Source organism: Felis catus, chromosome B3, assembly GCF_018350175.1.
Source record: "Felis catus isolate Fca126 chromosome B3, F.catus_Fca126_mat1.0, whole genome shotgun sequence".
NCBI classification, from domain to species: Eukaryota; Metazoa; Chordata; class Mammalia; order Carnivora; family Felidae; genus Felis; species Felis catus.
The window spans coordinates 55413088-55430527 of NC_058373.1; the positions used below are offsets into that span (position 1 = coordinate 55413088).

The following is a 17440-nucleotide window of genomic DNA, read 5'->3' on the forward strand; positions in this document are numbered from 1 at the left end:
ATGATAATACCGGCTTACAATTATGTGAACCTGCTTAGTGTGAGGCACTATGAGACGCATTTTAGAGAGCTTAATCTAAAATTCAAGACCATACTTTTACTCTTCCAATCTAAGACCATATTTCATCCATTCTGGGCTCACCACATCATTCTGTTCTCTTTTATACCTGGACCCTGACATTCAGAGAAACAAGAAATGGGGTCACCATTAATGCAACATGCCACTAGTCTCAGTCCATTCACAGAGCCTGTTCTGCATTCCACTGGGGCTGTCACTGTGTTGTTGTTACACCAGGATCTGCTACTTAGATGCCAGATGGAAGAAGAGGGGATACAATGGCAATACAGCTCTTCATGGTCACTTAACATGTCCCAGTTGCTCACTGAGCTATTAGTTGGGAAGAGTCTCAGAGGAGGGCAGGGCCAACAAGGGACTCAGTCAGTGGATATCCCACTCTAAAATGGTCATTCCTGCCATTAACAGACTTTAGTGAGGCTATGAAAATGGGTAGGACACAACAGTGAATTTGTTGAAAAGAGCACAATTGTGTAAAACATGAATTCAGAAGTTAGACAACTACAGTATCAGGTTTCATTATCAGCCTTGCCACTTCCATGGTCTGTCAGAAGGATTGCATTATCTCCCTAAAGTATGCTTGGTTTCCTCATCTATAAAATAAATGTGCCTGACACCTAGTAAAGATTCAATAAATCATAGTTATTATTATTCAATAGCCTATCCGCAAAGAAAATGTACTAACATGCTGCCTTGGGCATGTTAAGAAAACCCGTCACTAGTCTACCTTTGTCTAAACACAAAGCAACAGTGAAGACTAAATTCTGATGACTGCATCTAGCTCTGCCTGAAGACAGATGAACTCTGGATGTACGGTTCCTTCTCTAAGGGAATTTGAATTGGGTTCCTGTCACTGACAGCCAAGATCAGTTAGGATCAAACTCAAATCTTTCCTCTACAAGCTTTCTCAGCACTTCAGTACGTGACACAAGATGATTCACAATCTTCTAATTTCTGTATTGCACATTTCAATAATCACTTGTATTTCACTTGATTTTGCTACTTAACCAGTTATTTTAGGAGCATATCTTGTTTTCCTAACATGTTTTTAAGTTTCTCAAGACAAAAGCAATGCACTCCACTTATTTTCTGCCACAAAACCAGGTACAGTTCTGGCTAGATACCAGATTCAAAAAAAACCACAATCAGCAAGGTGGTTTTCATTGGAACCTAAGTCAGGTTCCCTGCTGAATTTAGGCATTTCTGAGCATGTCTGGTAACCTGGCATGATAAATATTCCAGGAAAGAACCATCCTAAAAGAGAACAGGGTCAGGCACACAAGCTCTGTCCAGCAAAAATGCTTCAGTCAACCTAGATACAAGGGAACTCTAAACATTGTCTGTAATATGCTGAGAACATCAGGAAGTGCTGTAAGGGGGCCACTATAGGACACTGTGGATTTGAGCACAGTGCAGCCTTGGAACAGTGATGGGGAGTGGTGACATTAAAGGCACTATAGACTAAATGTTTGTATCCTCCTCCAATCCATATGTTGAAATCTAATCCCCAATATGATGATATGTAGAGGTGGGGCCTTTGGGTGAGGCCTCTCCTCATGAATGAGATTAGTGCCCTTGTAAGGGAGACCTCAGAGAGCTTCCTTGCCCCATCGGCCATATGAGAACACAGCGAGAAGATGGCCACCCAGGAAGCAGGAAGCAAGTCTTCACCAAACTGTGAATCTGCCAGTGCCTTGATCTTGGACTTCCCAGCCTCCAGAGCCTTGAAGAAACAAGCGTTTGTTGTTTGTAAACCACTCTGTCTATGGTATTCCATTATAGCAACCAAAGGGATGAAGACACAAGGCCAGCTTCAACACCGGTGGTGGCAAAGAATAAGATCAACAGCAATTCTGATAACATGAGGCACAGAGATTGTGGTGGTGTAGTGGGAATTTATAAGCCCTGTGGTGGTGGGACACAGCTGGAAGAGAAGCCCTGGCATCTAGTCAGTGATAAAAATCTTGTTACTCAGTGGGAGCCTTCTAGACATTCTCTGAGGTTTCCCAGAAATGCTGGGGAGACTTTGTTGGGAGTCTGAACACTGTACATGGCACGGTGTCTTGTGGTACCCTAGAGTGGCATTCTCTAGGGAAACGTGAATTACACTTGCAAATTAAATTCTCAAGGACAAGTACTCCAGTGCCATGGCCAGACCACCATTTGGCTGTGAAGGAGTTGAAACAGACCTGACCTCCTCTTGCTACTGTGGCATGTCCCGCTCTCTGGTCAGCCTCTCACCCCGGCTGCTTTTCCTCTGAGTGGCCCCTGGATCGGCAGGAGTTCAATCACACTGGGATTCAACCTGCCCAGTTTCCCCTGCCCCTGGGAGGTCCCACAGTCATACACTACTTTTGGGCTCCAATTCTACCTAATTTTTAAAAACTGGATTCCTATTTGTGTCTGTGTCTCTATAGTTTTTCTTAGAATTTTTTTTTTCCATCAGACTCTTAATTATCTTATTTCTCATTTCTCCTTCCTCTAAGAATGGGTTTAACTCTCAAGGTGGTCTGAAGGCATTTGATATAAAATGCAGTCTATGGTATTCTAAGTTCTTCGCCCAACAAGTATCCATCAACAGAAGGTGACCCAGAAGTTTGTGATGGCACCAAAGGATAGAAGATTGGTTTACTCAATCCCATATGTTTCATTCTGTGGTTTGTGAAGTACTGAACTAAGTGCAGAACCAATTCCCTTAGAGGAAGTTATGGATTTGTGGAATCCTGCAATGTTAACACTTTAGAGCTACTAGGGTACTAGTGACTAAATCTTTGTTTCAGAGTTTTGGAAAGTGCCTGCCTGTCCTCTAACTTCCTAAGGCTATGCCAATGCCCACAGTCCACCTTACTTCTTCAGTTAAGTGGGCCTAGGTGGCCGTCAGTACTTGGGTTGTGGATATACCCAGTGCGTAAATGTTATGCAGTGTGGTCACATATGAACTTCAGTAGCCAAAGGGGGTCTCCAGGCTCTCTGACGCTCCTTGATAGTTACTGGGCACCTGAACTGAGGCCAGCACTTCCTGGCTAGTGTGAGAGTCTCACCTTATGCCCTTCCAAATTGGTCCTTCAGAGTGAGAAGAGGGAAGCCATTACCACTGTTTCCTGCATTCTTCTCTAGGCAGACACAGCTGCAAGGGTACTATGGCATAGGAGAACGTGGGTAAACAGGTTGCAAACTGCTGTTTACAGTTTTCTTTTCACGTTTCAAAAGGAGGCCATCTGTGAGAACAGAATGTTCTCAGTGTCATCACCCACAAAGAGAAAATGCAGGCATGTGGGCATTTGGGACGATGCTTCCTGGTAACTTGTCCAATTTTAGCTGCACTGAAGTCAGTGAATAAACTTATTTTCCAAGGGTAACAAAAGCAAAAATAAACAACGGGTACTCCATCAAACTAAAATACTTTTGCACAGTGAAGGAAACCATCAGCAAAACAAAAAGACAACCTACTTAATGGGAGAAGATATTTGCAAATGATAAAACCCATAAGACATTAATATCCGCAATATATAAGGAACCCACCCAATAAAAAAAAAAAAATCCTATTTCAAATGGGTAGAGAACCTGAATAGACATTTCTCCACAGAGACATACAGATAGCCATCAGACATGTGAAAAGATGGTCACTCAGCGTCAGGGAAATGCAAATCAAAACCACAATGAGGGGAGGGGTCAAGATGGCAGAACAGCTTAGAAGTTTTTTTTGCATCTCCCATCCATGGAATACAGCCAGAACAACACTAAATCATCCCGCACATCTAGAAAACTGATTTGAGGATTAACACAACAATCTACACAACCTGAACCACAAAACTCAGCAGGTTCACTCTCCTGCACGGAGAGGTGAACTGGGGGAGATAGAAGCCGCGGAGGGCCGGGAGTTGTTTTTGCTTGCAGATAAGGGATGGAGATGGGGGGAGAGTTCAGGAAAAGCACCTCCTCCGCCCCCCCCCCCCACCCCACCACTAAAAGCAGCCGGAGAGAAAGCGGAAAAGTGGAAACAGCCACAGGGACTGAACAAAAAAGGGAAAAAGGAGAAAGGAGAGGGTTTAAATTCCATTAAGACTCTATGAACAGGGGGAGCACAGAGTCTCAAACTCCGTAGTTCGATACCTGGTGGTGCTCTGGTGGGAAGGGTGAATCCCCAGGAGCAGAGTGAGCTCTGGGGGGTCCTTGGCCCACATCCCCTGCTTGGAGGACATTTGGTAGAGGCAAAGACCCCAGCAGACCCCAGAGAACAACCACATTAGCTGGTGCTGGAACAAGGACGTTAAGGGTGAAGATTGGTGCCAAATGTGTGTTGTGACTTACCATAATCCCTGAAACGTTGCTGCTACACCACTGCTTGAACTTCTTCTGGGTGGGGCTGGCACCCAGCCGCAGTCTCTGGGCATCAGCAGCAGCGAGGTTTCCCGAACATTCCTGGGTGCAGCCAGCACCAGCCATTGCTCAGTGAGACCCTCTGCGAAAGGTCTGAGCGGGTCAAACCGCAGTCCCTCAGAGGTGAGGGGTTGGGAAACACAGTCGCATCGGAGATAAAACTCAGGAGGGAGGTGCTGCCTGGCAACCTGACGGCTTGGTCACGGACAGCGTAAAGGCGGGGAATGGAGGGAAGCTGGAGACAACGAACAGGTGCGTGATTGCCGAGCGGGGAGAACAGAGACTGGGTAGCTGGGTGACGCCATAGCTTCCCGAGCATGCGCATACACACCTACAAGCGCCAAAACAATCTACCCCAGTAAACTCAGCAGCGCCATCTAGTGGAGAACAGAGCCATTACACTAAGCCTGCCCAACTGAGCCAACCTCACTCTTTAGGATCACAAGTGTCTCCACCTGTTTAGTTTACGGCCTGTAAAGTGCTTCATAGTTTGACTTCTAGGGAAAAACGAGGTAATTTCAATCTTATTTCAGTCTGTTCATTGATCCATCTTTTTATTTTTTTTCTTTCATTTCTTTTCTTTTTCTTGAACACAGAAAAAGTTTTATTTTTACTTTCAATTTTTATTAAAAATATTTTTCTTTAATGTTTTCACTATATTCTTTACTATTTTGTAATTTTTTTCAAATTCTATTTTACTTCCATCAATTCATTTTATTCTATTTCATTGTATTCATTTTTACAAATTTTCAAATGTTTTCCTTTTTTTTTCCTCCCTTTTTTCTCTAATCTATCAGGCTCCTTTCAACAACCAGAACAAAACACACGTAGGATTTAGCATCATTTATTTGATATTGTGTGTGTGTGTTGTTTTTAATTTTAATTTTTTTTACCTTATTAATTCCTTTTCTCCTTCAAAATAATCAAATAAAGGAATTCACCCCAAAAGAAAGAGCAGGAAGAAATGACATCCAGGGACTTAATCCACACAGATACAAGCAAGATGTCTGAACCAGAATTTAGAATCATGATAAAAAGAATATTAGTTGGGATTGAAAATAGACTAGAATTCCTTTCTGCAGAGATAAAAGAAGTAAAAGCTAGTCAGGATGAAATAAAAAATGCTATAACTGAGCTGCAATCTTGAATAAATGCCATGGTGGCAAGGATGGATAAGACAGAACAGTGAATCAATGATATAGAGGACAAACTTATGGACAATAAAGGAGCAGAAAAAAAGAGGCAGACTAAGGCAAAAAAGAACAATTTAAGAATTAGAGAAATCAGTGACTCATTAAAAAGGAACAACATCAGAATCATAGCGGTCCCAGAAAGGAGGGAGAGAGAGAAAGAAGGGTAGAAGGGTTGTGTGAGCAAATCATAGTGGAAAACTTTCCTAACCTGGGGAAAGACACAGACATAAAAATCCAGGAAGCACAAAGTACTCCCACTAGATTCAACAAAAACTGACCATCATCAAGGCATATCAGTCAAATTCACAAAACACTCAGGCAAGGAAACAATCATGAAAGCAACAAGGGAAAAAAGTCCTTAACCTACAAGGGAAGAAAGATCAGGTTTGCAGCAGGCCCATCCACAAAAACTTGGCAGGCCAGAAAGGAGTGGTAGGATATAGTCAATGTGCTGAATCAGAAAAATATGCAGGCAAGAATTCATTATCCAGAAAAGCTGTCATTCAAAATAGAAGGAGAGATAAAAAGTTTCCCAGACAAAAATTAAAGGAGTTTGTGACCACTAAACCAGCCCTGCAAAAAATTTTAAGGGGGACTCTCTGAGGGGAGAAAAGATGGAAACAAAAACAAAACAAAAAAAGACCAAAAGCAACAAAGACTAGAAAGTACCAGAGAACACCACCAGAAACTCCAATTCTACAAGCAACATGACGGCAATAAATTCATATCTTTCAGTACTCACTCTAAACGTCAATAGACTAAATGCTCCAATCAAAAGACATAAGGTAACAGAATGGATAAGAAAACAAGATCTATCTATACGCTGTTTACAAGAGACCCACGTTTGACCTAAAGACATCTTCAGACTGAATGTAAGGGGATGGAGAACCATCTATCATGCTAATGGTTGCCAAAAGAAAGCCAGAGTAGCCAAACTTATATCAGACAATCTAGACTTTAAAATAAAGACTAACAAAAAATGAAGAAAGGCATTATATCATAATTAACGTGATATATCATATATCACCACCAAGAAGACCTGACAATTATAAATATTTATGCTCCAAATTTGAAGGACCCAAATATATAAATCAATTAATCACAAACATAAAGAAATTCACTGATAATAATACCATCATGGTAGGGGGCTTCAACACCCCACTTACAGCAATGGAAAAATCATCTAGACAGAAAATCAACAAGGAAACAATGGCTTTGAATTACACCTGGACCAGATGGGCTTAACAGATATATTCAGAACATTTTATCCTAAAGCAGTGTAATACACATTCTTCTCCAGGGCACATGGGACATTCTCCAGAATAGATCACACACTAGGACACAAATCAGCCCTCAACAAGTACAACAAGATCAAGATCATGCCATGCATATTTTCAGACCACAACACTATGAAACTCAAAATCAACCACAAGAAAAAATTTGGAAAGATAACAAATACTTGGAGACTAAAAAACTCCTATGAAATAATGAATGGGCTGGCTAACCAAGAAGTTAAAGAGGAAATTAAAAAGTTCATGGAGACCAACGAAAATGATAACACCACAGACCCAAACCTCTGGGACATAGCAAAGGTGACCAAAACAGGGGTGTATATAGCAATCCAGGCCTTCCTAATGAAGGAAGAAAGGTCTCAGATACACAACCTAACCTTATACCTTAAAGGGCTGGAAAAAGGACAGCAAATAAAACCTAAAACCAGTAGAATACATGAAATAAAGATTAGAGCAGAAATTAATGCTATCGAAATAAAAAAACAGTAGAACAGGTCAATGAAACCAGAAGCTGGTTCTTTGAAGGAATTAACAAAATTGATACATCACTAGCCAGTTTGATGAAAAAGAAAAAGGAAAAGACTCAAATAAATAAAATCAAGAATGAAAGAGGAAAGATCACAACCAACACAGCAGACATACAAGCAATAATAAGAGAATATTATGAGCAATTATACGCCAATAAAATGGGCAGTCTGAAAAAAATGGACAAAGTCCTAGAAACATATAAACTACCAAAACTGAAACAGGAAGAAATAGAAAATTTGAACAGACCCATAACCAGTAAAGAAATCAAATTAGTAATCAAAAGTCTCCCAGAAAAACAAGAGTCCAGGCCAGATGGTTGCCAGGGAAATTCTACCAAACATTTAAGAAAGAGTTAACACTTATTCTCTTGAAGCTGTTCCAAAAAATAGAAATGGAAGGAAAACTTCCAAGCTCTTTCTATGAAGCCAGTATTACCTTGATTCCAAAACCAAACACCCCACTAAAAAGGAGAACTACAGACCAATTTCCCTGATGAACATAGATGCAAAAATCCTCAGCAAGATATTAGCCAACTGGATCCAACAATACACTAAAGAAATTATTCACCACGACCAAGTGGGATTTATACCTGGGATGCAGGGCTGGTTCAATATCCACAAAACAATCAATATGATTCATCACATCAATAAAAGAAAGGACTAGAACCACATGATCCTCTCAATAGATTCAGAGAAAGCATCTAACAAAATACAACATCCTTTCTTGATAAAACCCTCCAGAAAGTAGGTGTAGAAGGATCATACCTCAAGATCTTAAAAGCCCTATATGAAAGACCCAACAGTAATAACATCCTCAACGGGGAAAAACTGAGAGCTTTCCCCCTAAGGTCAGCAACAACACAGGGATGTCCTCTCTCACCGCTGTTATCCAACATGGTACTGGAAGTCTTAGCCTCAGCAATCAGACAACACAAAGAAATATAATGCATCCAAATCAGCCAGGAGGAGGTCAAACTTTCACTCTTCACAGACGACATGATACTCTATATGGAAAATCCAAAATATTCCACGAAAAAACTGCTAGAACTGATCCATGAGTTCAGCAAAGTTGCAGGATATAAAATCAATGTACAGAAATCGGTTGCATTCCTATACACCAATAATGAAGCAACAGAAAGGGAAATCAAGGAATAGATCCCATTTACAATTGCACCAAAACCCATAAAATACCTAGGAATAAATCTAACCAAAGAGGTAAAAAATCTATATGCTGAAAACTATAGAAAGCTTATGAAAGAACTTGAAGAAGACACACACACACAAAAATGGAAAAATATTCCATGCTCCGGGGTAGGAATAACAAATATTGTTAAAATGTTGATACTACCCAAAGCAATCTACATATTCAATACAATCCCTATCACAATAACACCAGCATTCTTCACAGAGCTAGAACAAAGAATCCTAAAATTTGTATGGAACCAGAAAAGACCCCAAATAGCCACAGCAATCTTGAAAAAGAAAAACCAAAGCTGGAAGCATCACAATCCCAGACTTCAAGCTATCCTACAAAGCTGTAATCATCAAGACAGTATGTACTGGCACAAGAACAGACACTCAGATCAATGGAACAGAATAGAGAACCCAGAAATGGACCCACAAACATATGGCCAACTCATCTTTGACAAAGCAGGAAAGAATATCCAATGGAATAAAGACAGTCTCTTCAGCAAGTGGTGCTGGGAAAACTGGAGAGTGGCATGCAGAAAAATGAACCTGGACCACTTTCTTCACCATACACAAAAATAAACTCAAAATGGATGAGAGACCTCAATGTAAGACAGGAAGCCATCAAAATCCTCGAGGAGAAAGCAGGCAAAAACCTCTTTGACTTGGTCGCGGCAACTTCCTACTCAACATGTCTCCGGAAGCAGGGGAAACAAAAGCAAAAATGAACTATTGGAACCTCATCAAAATAAAAAGCTTCTGCACGGAGCAGGAAACAATCAGCAAAACTAAAAGGCAACCAATGGAATGGGAGACAATATTTGCAAATGACAAATCAGATAAAGATAGATTAGTATCCAAAATCTATAAAGAACTTATCAAACTCAACACCCAGAAAAAACAAATAATCCAGTGAAGAAATGGGCAAAAGACATGAATATAGACACTTCTCCTAAGAAGACATCCAGATGGCTAACCAACACATGAAAAAATGCTCAACATCACTCATCATCAGGGAAATACAAATCAAAACCACAATGAGATACCACCTCACACTTGTCAGAATGGCTAACGTTAACAACTCAGGCAACAACAGATAGCCAGATCAACACTAAATCATCCTGCACACCTAGAAAACCGATCTGAGGATTAACACAACAATCTGCACAACCTGAACCACAGAATTCAGCAGGTACACAGTGTGGAGAGGTGACTGGAGGAGAGAGAAGCCGTGGAGGGCAGGGAGCCACTTTTGCATGTGGAGAGAGGACAGAGACAGGACGGTAGAATACAGGAAAAGCACCCCCCCCCCAAAGCAACTGGAGAGAAAGTGGAAAAGTGGCAACAGGCAACAACAGATGTTGGTGAAGATGCAGAGACAGAGGATCTCTTTTGCACTGCTGGTGGGAATGCAAACTGGTGCAGCCACTCTGGAAAACAGTATGGAAGTTCCTCAAAAAATTAAAAATAAAACTTCCCTACAACCCAACAATTGCACTACTAGGTATTTGTCCCAGGGATACAGGTATGCTGTTTCAAAGGGACACATGCACCCCAATATTTATAGCAGCACTATCGACAGTAGTCAAAGTATGGAACAAGCCCAAATGTCCATTGATGGAGGAATGGATAAAGAAGACATGGTATATATATATATATATATATATATATATATATATATATACACACATACACATACACATACATACACACACAATGGAGTATTACTCGGCAATCAACCAGAATGAAATCTTGCCATTTTCAACTACGTGGATGGAACTAGAGGGTATTATGTTAAGCGAAATTTGTCAGTCAGAGTAAGACAAATATATGACTTCACTTGTATGAGGACTTTAAGATACAAAACAGATGGACATAAGAGAAGGGAAGCAAAAATAATATAAAAACATGGAGGGGGACAAAACATTAAGAGACTCTTAAATATGGAGAACAAACAGAGGGTTACTGGAGGGGTTGTGGGAGGGAGGAAGGGCTAAATGGGTAAGGGGCATTAAGGAATCTACTCCAGAAATCATTGTTTACTATATGCTAAATAACCTGGATGTAAATTTAAAAAATTAAAAAAAAATTAAAAAACACTCCACAATGAGATATCACCTGACACCTGTCAGAATGGCTAGAATAAAAAAAAAAAAAAAAAAAAAAAAAAAAGAAATAACAAGTGTTGGAGAGGATATGGAGAAAAGGTAACCCTCGTGCATGTTGATGGGAATGCAAAACGTCACAGCCACTATGGAAAACATGGAGGTTCCTCAAGAAACTAAAAATAGAGCTATCATTTGATCCAGCAATTCTACTTCTGGGTGTTTAGCCTAAGAAAATGAAAACACTAATTCGAAAAGATAAATGTACCTCCATGCTCTTTGCAGCTTTATATATGAGGCCAAGACACAGAAACAGCCCAAGTGTCCATCAATTGATAAGTGGATTAAAGAAGATGTACACACACACACACACACACAATGGACTATTACTCTGCTGTAAAACAGATCGAAATCTTGCTATTTTCAACAGCATGGATGGACCTAGAGGGTATTATGCTAAGTGAAGTCAGTTGGACAGAGAAAGACAAATATGGTGTGATTTCACTTTTATGTATCTAAAAAAAAAACGAAACAAATGAACAAACAAAACAAAACGGAAACAGACGGAGAACCAAAATGGAAATAGATACAGAGAACCATCTGGTGGGTGCCAGGTGAGAGGGGAGGTTGAGGGATGGGGGAAGTGAGGAAGGGGATTAAAAAGTATAAACTTCCAAGTATAAAATGAATAAGACAGGGTTATAAAGTATAGAATAGGTAATATAGCTAATAATAAGTAACAACTTTGTATGGTGACAGGAAGTACAGAATAGGTAATATAGCTAATATTAAGTAACAACTTTGTATGGTGACAGATGGTAGCTAGATTTATTGTGATGATCACTTCATAATGTCTATAAATGTCGAATCACCTGAAACAAATACACTATTGTATGCCAAGTACACTTCAATTTAAAAAATATACATAAGTACAAAAATAAATAAAACTGCTCTTCTAGTTGGTCATAAAATCCCAGCTTGGAAGCAGTCCTGTCTGTTTTCTAAGAAATGACATTCTAGTGCCAGAAATTACACCTCAGTCATTTTATTCTGAGGGAAATAGGGGTAAGAAAAAGAAAAATGAACATGTAGCATATGGTAAATGTAAATGAAAAAATTAATTCCTGGTGGTGGCTGAGTACTTTCTGTCCCGAATAGGGACACAATTTAATTTTTATTTCAGGTTTAATTAAAATAAGAATGAGCATAGTTTAAAAAAAAAAAAAGAGAGAGAGAGAGATGAGTTTTAAAGTGGTTCTCTCTTGACGCCCTCCCCAATCTATGTCCACACAATGCCCTGGAGGCAATCACACCGCCATGCGTAATCCTGGATCATGAGCATAGATATCTATTTCTCCATCTATCAGCTTTAAATGGTACCAATTACTCTTAAAATAACAATTTAGCTTTTTTATATTATCCTTCACCTTCCTTCCCCCTTATCCTCCTATTCTTTTATATTACTACTTTCAATTCTTCCCCCGGTTACTTTCGTGACTGTAAGTAACACATTTACATCACTATTTCATCCTCCATCAACCTTGGTCCACATCTCAATTCCTTTTTTTTTTTTATGGAATAAACTACAACTATAGACATGGTCTTTGCATTACCAAAGCTGTTAACATTTACATATGCTCTGGTGCCGGGCATGTGTGTGTGTTTCGTCTCTTGATTAATTTAAAAGGTAAAAGTGAATTTGCGGAATTTCTATTGTTGAGTGAGTAAATATGGCTCACTGCTGAACCAAGTAGAGTACTAGGATTGTATTTTCTTCCCAACAGATCATTGGGGCTGTGTAGGGGGAAATATTTTTAGCATCAAGGCCAAAAGGATTCTCTTTTCTTATACATTATCAGTTGCTTAAACTCACACCTCTTTATTGTTTTCATTATGTTTGGACAAGTCTATCTTGTCAAGATTTTTGTTTTTCCTGAAATTTCAAATGGCTGTTGCCTTTTTTCTTATGGACAAAAGAATCATGTGCTTTTATACGATTTCCTACAATTTTTTCATCCCTCAGTCATGCTGTCGATTAAGCTTGGCTGCCTCTTCAAGAAGTGTATTGTCTGGTTTCATGACTGACATCCCAGACTTCCCTTTCACTGCATTCTTGGGTTGGAGCCTCTATTTCCTGAACCTCATGTTTACTCTTTCTTGGTTTTCTTTCTTATTTTTTTCTAACATGCATCCTTAAATAACTTCAAGCAAGGATGCCCTTGTCTGGAAAGATCTTTATTTTGACCTCACACTTACTGGGTCGTTGGTCTGGATTCAAGATTCAAAATCGTCAACCTCAAAATAATTTTCATAAGTAGAGTTAGGAGTACACTTTCATAAACATGCTTCCTCAAAATTTCATCAAAAATGATAAAGGGCAACTTCAAAAACAACCTCTTTGTGATTCTGACTTCTGCCTCGACCCTCCGTAGAGTCAGATTGCTCAAAGATCACAGATAACTGCCTCATCCAAAAACTCATTTTCAACTAGGGCCAACAGTGGACCATCCATGAAACTGCTCCACTGACTGGTAACACAAAGGAACTTCCCAACACATAGGAGTTTCAAGCACTCAGGAATTGAGCATTGTGACTGGGACAGGAAGGAAGAGGAAGAGCCAGAGAACAGACACCAAGTGGGGGCCAGAAGAAGAGCAGTGGCACTAGGAATGTGAGAGGGGAGAGGGAGGAACTGAGGGGAAGGAGAGAGGAAATATGAAGAAAGAGTATTTTCTTTTCCTCTTCCTCATCCTCCAGATATTTAATAGTTATTACTACTTTTGTTTCTTCTATTGGTTACCTTTGTCACTTTAAGTAACACATTTATATCACAGTTCAGAGAGAATTATATCAATATTAAAAAAGAAAAGCAGAGGGTTGATTGGGCTACTATTTTTTTATATCATTTTATTGAAATATTACTGATATATAAAAAGCTGGACATATTTAATGTGCACAGCACAATGCATTACGTGACAAATATACACTCCTGAGACCACGAGCATCATCGAGGCCATGTGCTGATTTTCAGAGCGCATGTGTGTAAGACTGCCTGTGGCAGGGGTGGGGGCAGGAAAGGGAACTGAGGTCCTAAGGCACTCACTTCCTTCTCCATGTCCACGGAGAGGCCATGGACAGAGAGACTTCAGAGCCGGATGACAAACATGCCAGATACCAGGTCCTTCTACCCAACCAGACCCGGGAGCACAAAATGCCACAGTGCAGCCAAGATCCAATGGAACCTACTGCCATATTAGCACCTCCAGGGGTCTAGCCTTGGAAGCACCAGGAAATGGCACCTGGGAAGGGAACTAGCACCTACAGAGAGAGTCTCACAGGGGCGGGGACCTTGACAAAACAATGCATTCAGTGGCAAATATCTATGAGGGCTTGGAATGGACAACCATCAGAACTGGGTATAAGTAGGGGCGCCTGGGTGGCTCAGTTAGTTAAGCGTCCAACTTCGGCTCAGGTCATGATCTCACCAGTTGTGAGTTCGAGCCCTGTGTCAGGCTCTATGCTGATAACTCAGAGCCTGGAGCCTTCTGTGTCTCCCTCTCTCTCTGCCCCTCTCCCACTTGCACACGTGCACACACGCTCTCTCTCTCTCTCTCTCTCAAAAATAAATAAATAAATAAACATTAAAAAAAAGAACTAGGTGTTAGAACGTGTGAGGTATCCCTAGAGATGCCCAGAAATACCTGGGGGAGGCGGAAGGTCCCTCTTCACACACATGGACTCTTGAAATATGAATCATGACCATTAGCTCAGCTTTGAACCTGCAGCTTGGGGAGACTTACGGATCTATGAGGTCAGGTTGATAAGGCAGAGAAAACAAACTGTCATTTTACAATCTTTAAAGGGCCCTCCCTGGTAACAAGCTATATGCCACCAAGAGACACAATTCAACTCAATCTTTGGAAACCCAATTAAGGTGGCCCAACCTCCATAGTTCAGCTTCCAATGAGTAATTTTGCAGATTGATAGAAGAGACAGGGAGAGCCCAGTGGGGGGCGGGAGGGGAGAAAAGAGAGAAAGAGATTCTACTTTTTCCACTCTTTTTTTTCTCTATCCCTTTACCTCTCTTCACTTAATACATACATAGTAACTTGCCCAATATTTTTGTTGGGGAAACTACCCTCTCCCTACTCCAAACCAAGTTTTCCATGCATAAAGGAGTCAGTATATTCTTAGAAAGAATGTGGAGAGATTTGAATTCAAACGAAGTAAAATGCCACTTCCAGAATTGTAGAGCTTGTGAGGTGGATAGACATCATCCAGCAAAACACTTTGCAGAATCACGTGCTCATCGTCCACTGCCCCCTGCAGTAAAAGAAAAAGAAAATAATAGATTGGACTTACAGCCACATGATATTGAAGGAATTCTATCAGTGGACAAGAGAGAATGAGTAGTTTGAATGTAGATCACAATGAGAAGCTCCAACCCCTTGAGAAGATTTGCTCTGGGGATTTGTCTGAGAGACGCTTTCTTCTGAATTTAAGTCTTAGGGTTGTGATATTTAAAAAGGGCAAACTGGCTAGGGGAAGAAATATAAAAGATGACAACTGGGGTGAATAAGGAAGGGCAGAACTCGGGAAGGGAACAAATGGAAGGAGACAGATTAGGGCAGAGAGGGGGAGTGAGAGCAGAGAGGGGGCGGTTCAAAGAGAAAAGCTCTGCTGGTGAGGAGGGAGGTGTCCAATGGGCAGATCAAGGCTGCACTCAGAGCCCGGGGGAGGGGAGGCAATCACAGGAGTGTGGACAGGTAGGGGGCCGGCCAGTGAAGGGACCTAAGAATCCATCTGAGCAGAGGCTGAGGGAGGAGAAATGGACAGAGTCCAGAGAGCCTCACAGCGGGGACCTCGCAGCAGTGACTCTTGGAAACTTGCTGTACAGCCCTGGACCATGCAACTGCTTCCAATCACCAAGAAGGTTAGCAAATTAAGAAGTTATCAAAAATATTAAGGGTAGAGCCAGCTGTTGTCGACTTTATCCAATCTGTGTCATAATGGTCACTGTTCAGTGCCCCGTCCCACCACCCTGAGTCCATCACATCACTGACAATTCTGTTAAGTCGCTCTGTTTTCCTTCCCCTACAAAGGCCTGTGGTTTCCTTTCCTTGACACCGCCTTCTGAGGAACTGGGGCCTCCCTGCACCTTGCCTGATGGTCATTTGACTGCACGCAGTGACTTCAGCATGGGCAGAGTGAATGTACCTAGATCTTAGCATCTCTGCCTCTGAAGGAAGATTTAAAAGGAAGGTGAGATGCTATAGAGGAACACTCCAAAAAGTAGATGTGTGGATGGGTTTCCAGCCAAGATGAGTCTTCAAAGGCAATGCAGCTCGGGGGACAGGAAACCTCTTTTTGTCCCTCAGTTTCAGTTTCCTTAGTCACAGAATGATGGTGGGGCAAGGGTTGGGGAGCAGGGGTAGAACTAGGTCGAAAAGAGCTCCTAAGTTTCTTCCCGCTTCTGGAAAGCAGTGTCCTATAATGCTGCGGGGAAAGAGATTCTGAGGCTGCCTCACAGCTACATGGGACAGTGGGATTGATACCTGCCTCGGATTAGTGTCCTAACGAGTGTCCCTTTCTGCCACTGCCAATCCTCAGCACCCTTCTCTCCAGGATCCTAAGAACTCCTGCTTAAATTCATTGATGCCATCAAGGGCTCTGTGTCAACTTTCACACTGATGACCCAGACGAGATGTTGAAACTTGCCTCACTCTGTCTGCAGCCTCACGTATGTGATTGGTCAAACATGCCACCCTGGTTGTCTAGAAATTCTGTTTTCCCAGTGTTGTCAGACACCTGAGTTTGGTGACCATTCTCTGCTCTGCAGCACTGTACTAGAGAAGATGTCCATCTTTCTTTCTTTCTTTTTTTTAGTGTTTTCTTTATTTATTTTGGGGAGGGAGGGGCAAAGAGAGAGGAGAGAGAGAATCCCTAGCAGGCTCTACGCTGTCAGCATGGAGCCAGATACAGGGCTTGAACCCACAAACCGTGAAACCATGACCTGAGCCCAAAGAATCGGACATTTAACCGACTGAGCCACCCAGGTGCCCCAGATGTCCATTTTTCTTGAATTTCCTTCTGGCATATGCTAAGATCTGTGACTGTAGTTTATAGGTCAATTCTGCATCTCTAGCACTAGAGGATGCTGAAAAGAAAAAAGTCATTTCTTCCTAAATTTGTATCCTATATGTGTACCTCCAGAACTATTAAGGTTTTAAGAATGATAATTAAAGTCTAACCAAGCTTCTTTGGTGAGACATCTCTTGTCTCCAGTACTATATGTGTATGTATTAGTAATAACTTAAAAAGCATATAAGAAGCATAATTCACCAAAGTCTTTCATACAATTAGCTTTGATTTTCATCCTTACAATAGGAAAAGTAGGCATTATTATCTCTATCAAGCAGGCAGAACTCAAGTCCTGGGAGTTCAAATGATCCTGACACACAGCTGAGAGCAGCAAAACTGGAAACGGAATCTAGATCCTTTGACTAGAGGCCCACAGAATTGACAAGAGCAGGAAGTTGGGGGAAAAACTTGGAGAAGAAATTGAGTGAGGGGATGTGCAGCCAGCTTTACAATAGGTCACCCCCATCCCTTGCTCTGAACAGGATCCAGGAAGCTTGGGTTCAGAGGCAGGTCATGGGAATAACGTTATAATTACTGAG

At 41.2% G+C, this 17440-nt stretch overlaps 1 long non-coding RNA gene across 3 annotated transcripts in view; it reads right to left on the minus strand.

Moving 5' to 3' along the window:
* The window catches only part of LOC111560823, a 65597-nt gene that overhangs the window by 44088 nt on the left and 4069 nt on the right, over nucleotides 1-17440 (minus strand). For 2 of the 3 annotated variants that reach the window (XR_006599262.1, XR_006599263.1), the window contains 2 exons: nucleotides 14462-15083; nucleotides 4387-4690 (listed from right to left, as the gene is read on the minus strand). This is a non-coding gene — a long non-coding RNA (uncharacterized LOC111560823). Of the gene's footprint in view, nucleotides 1-4386; nucleotides 4691-4910; nucleotides 5023-14461; nucleotides 15084-17440 lie in introns of those variants that run through there. The other variant, XR_002742942.2, reaches the window with a different exon arrangement.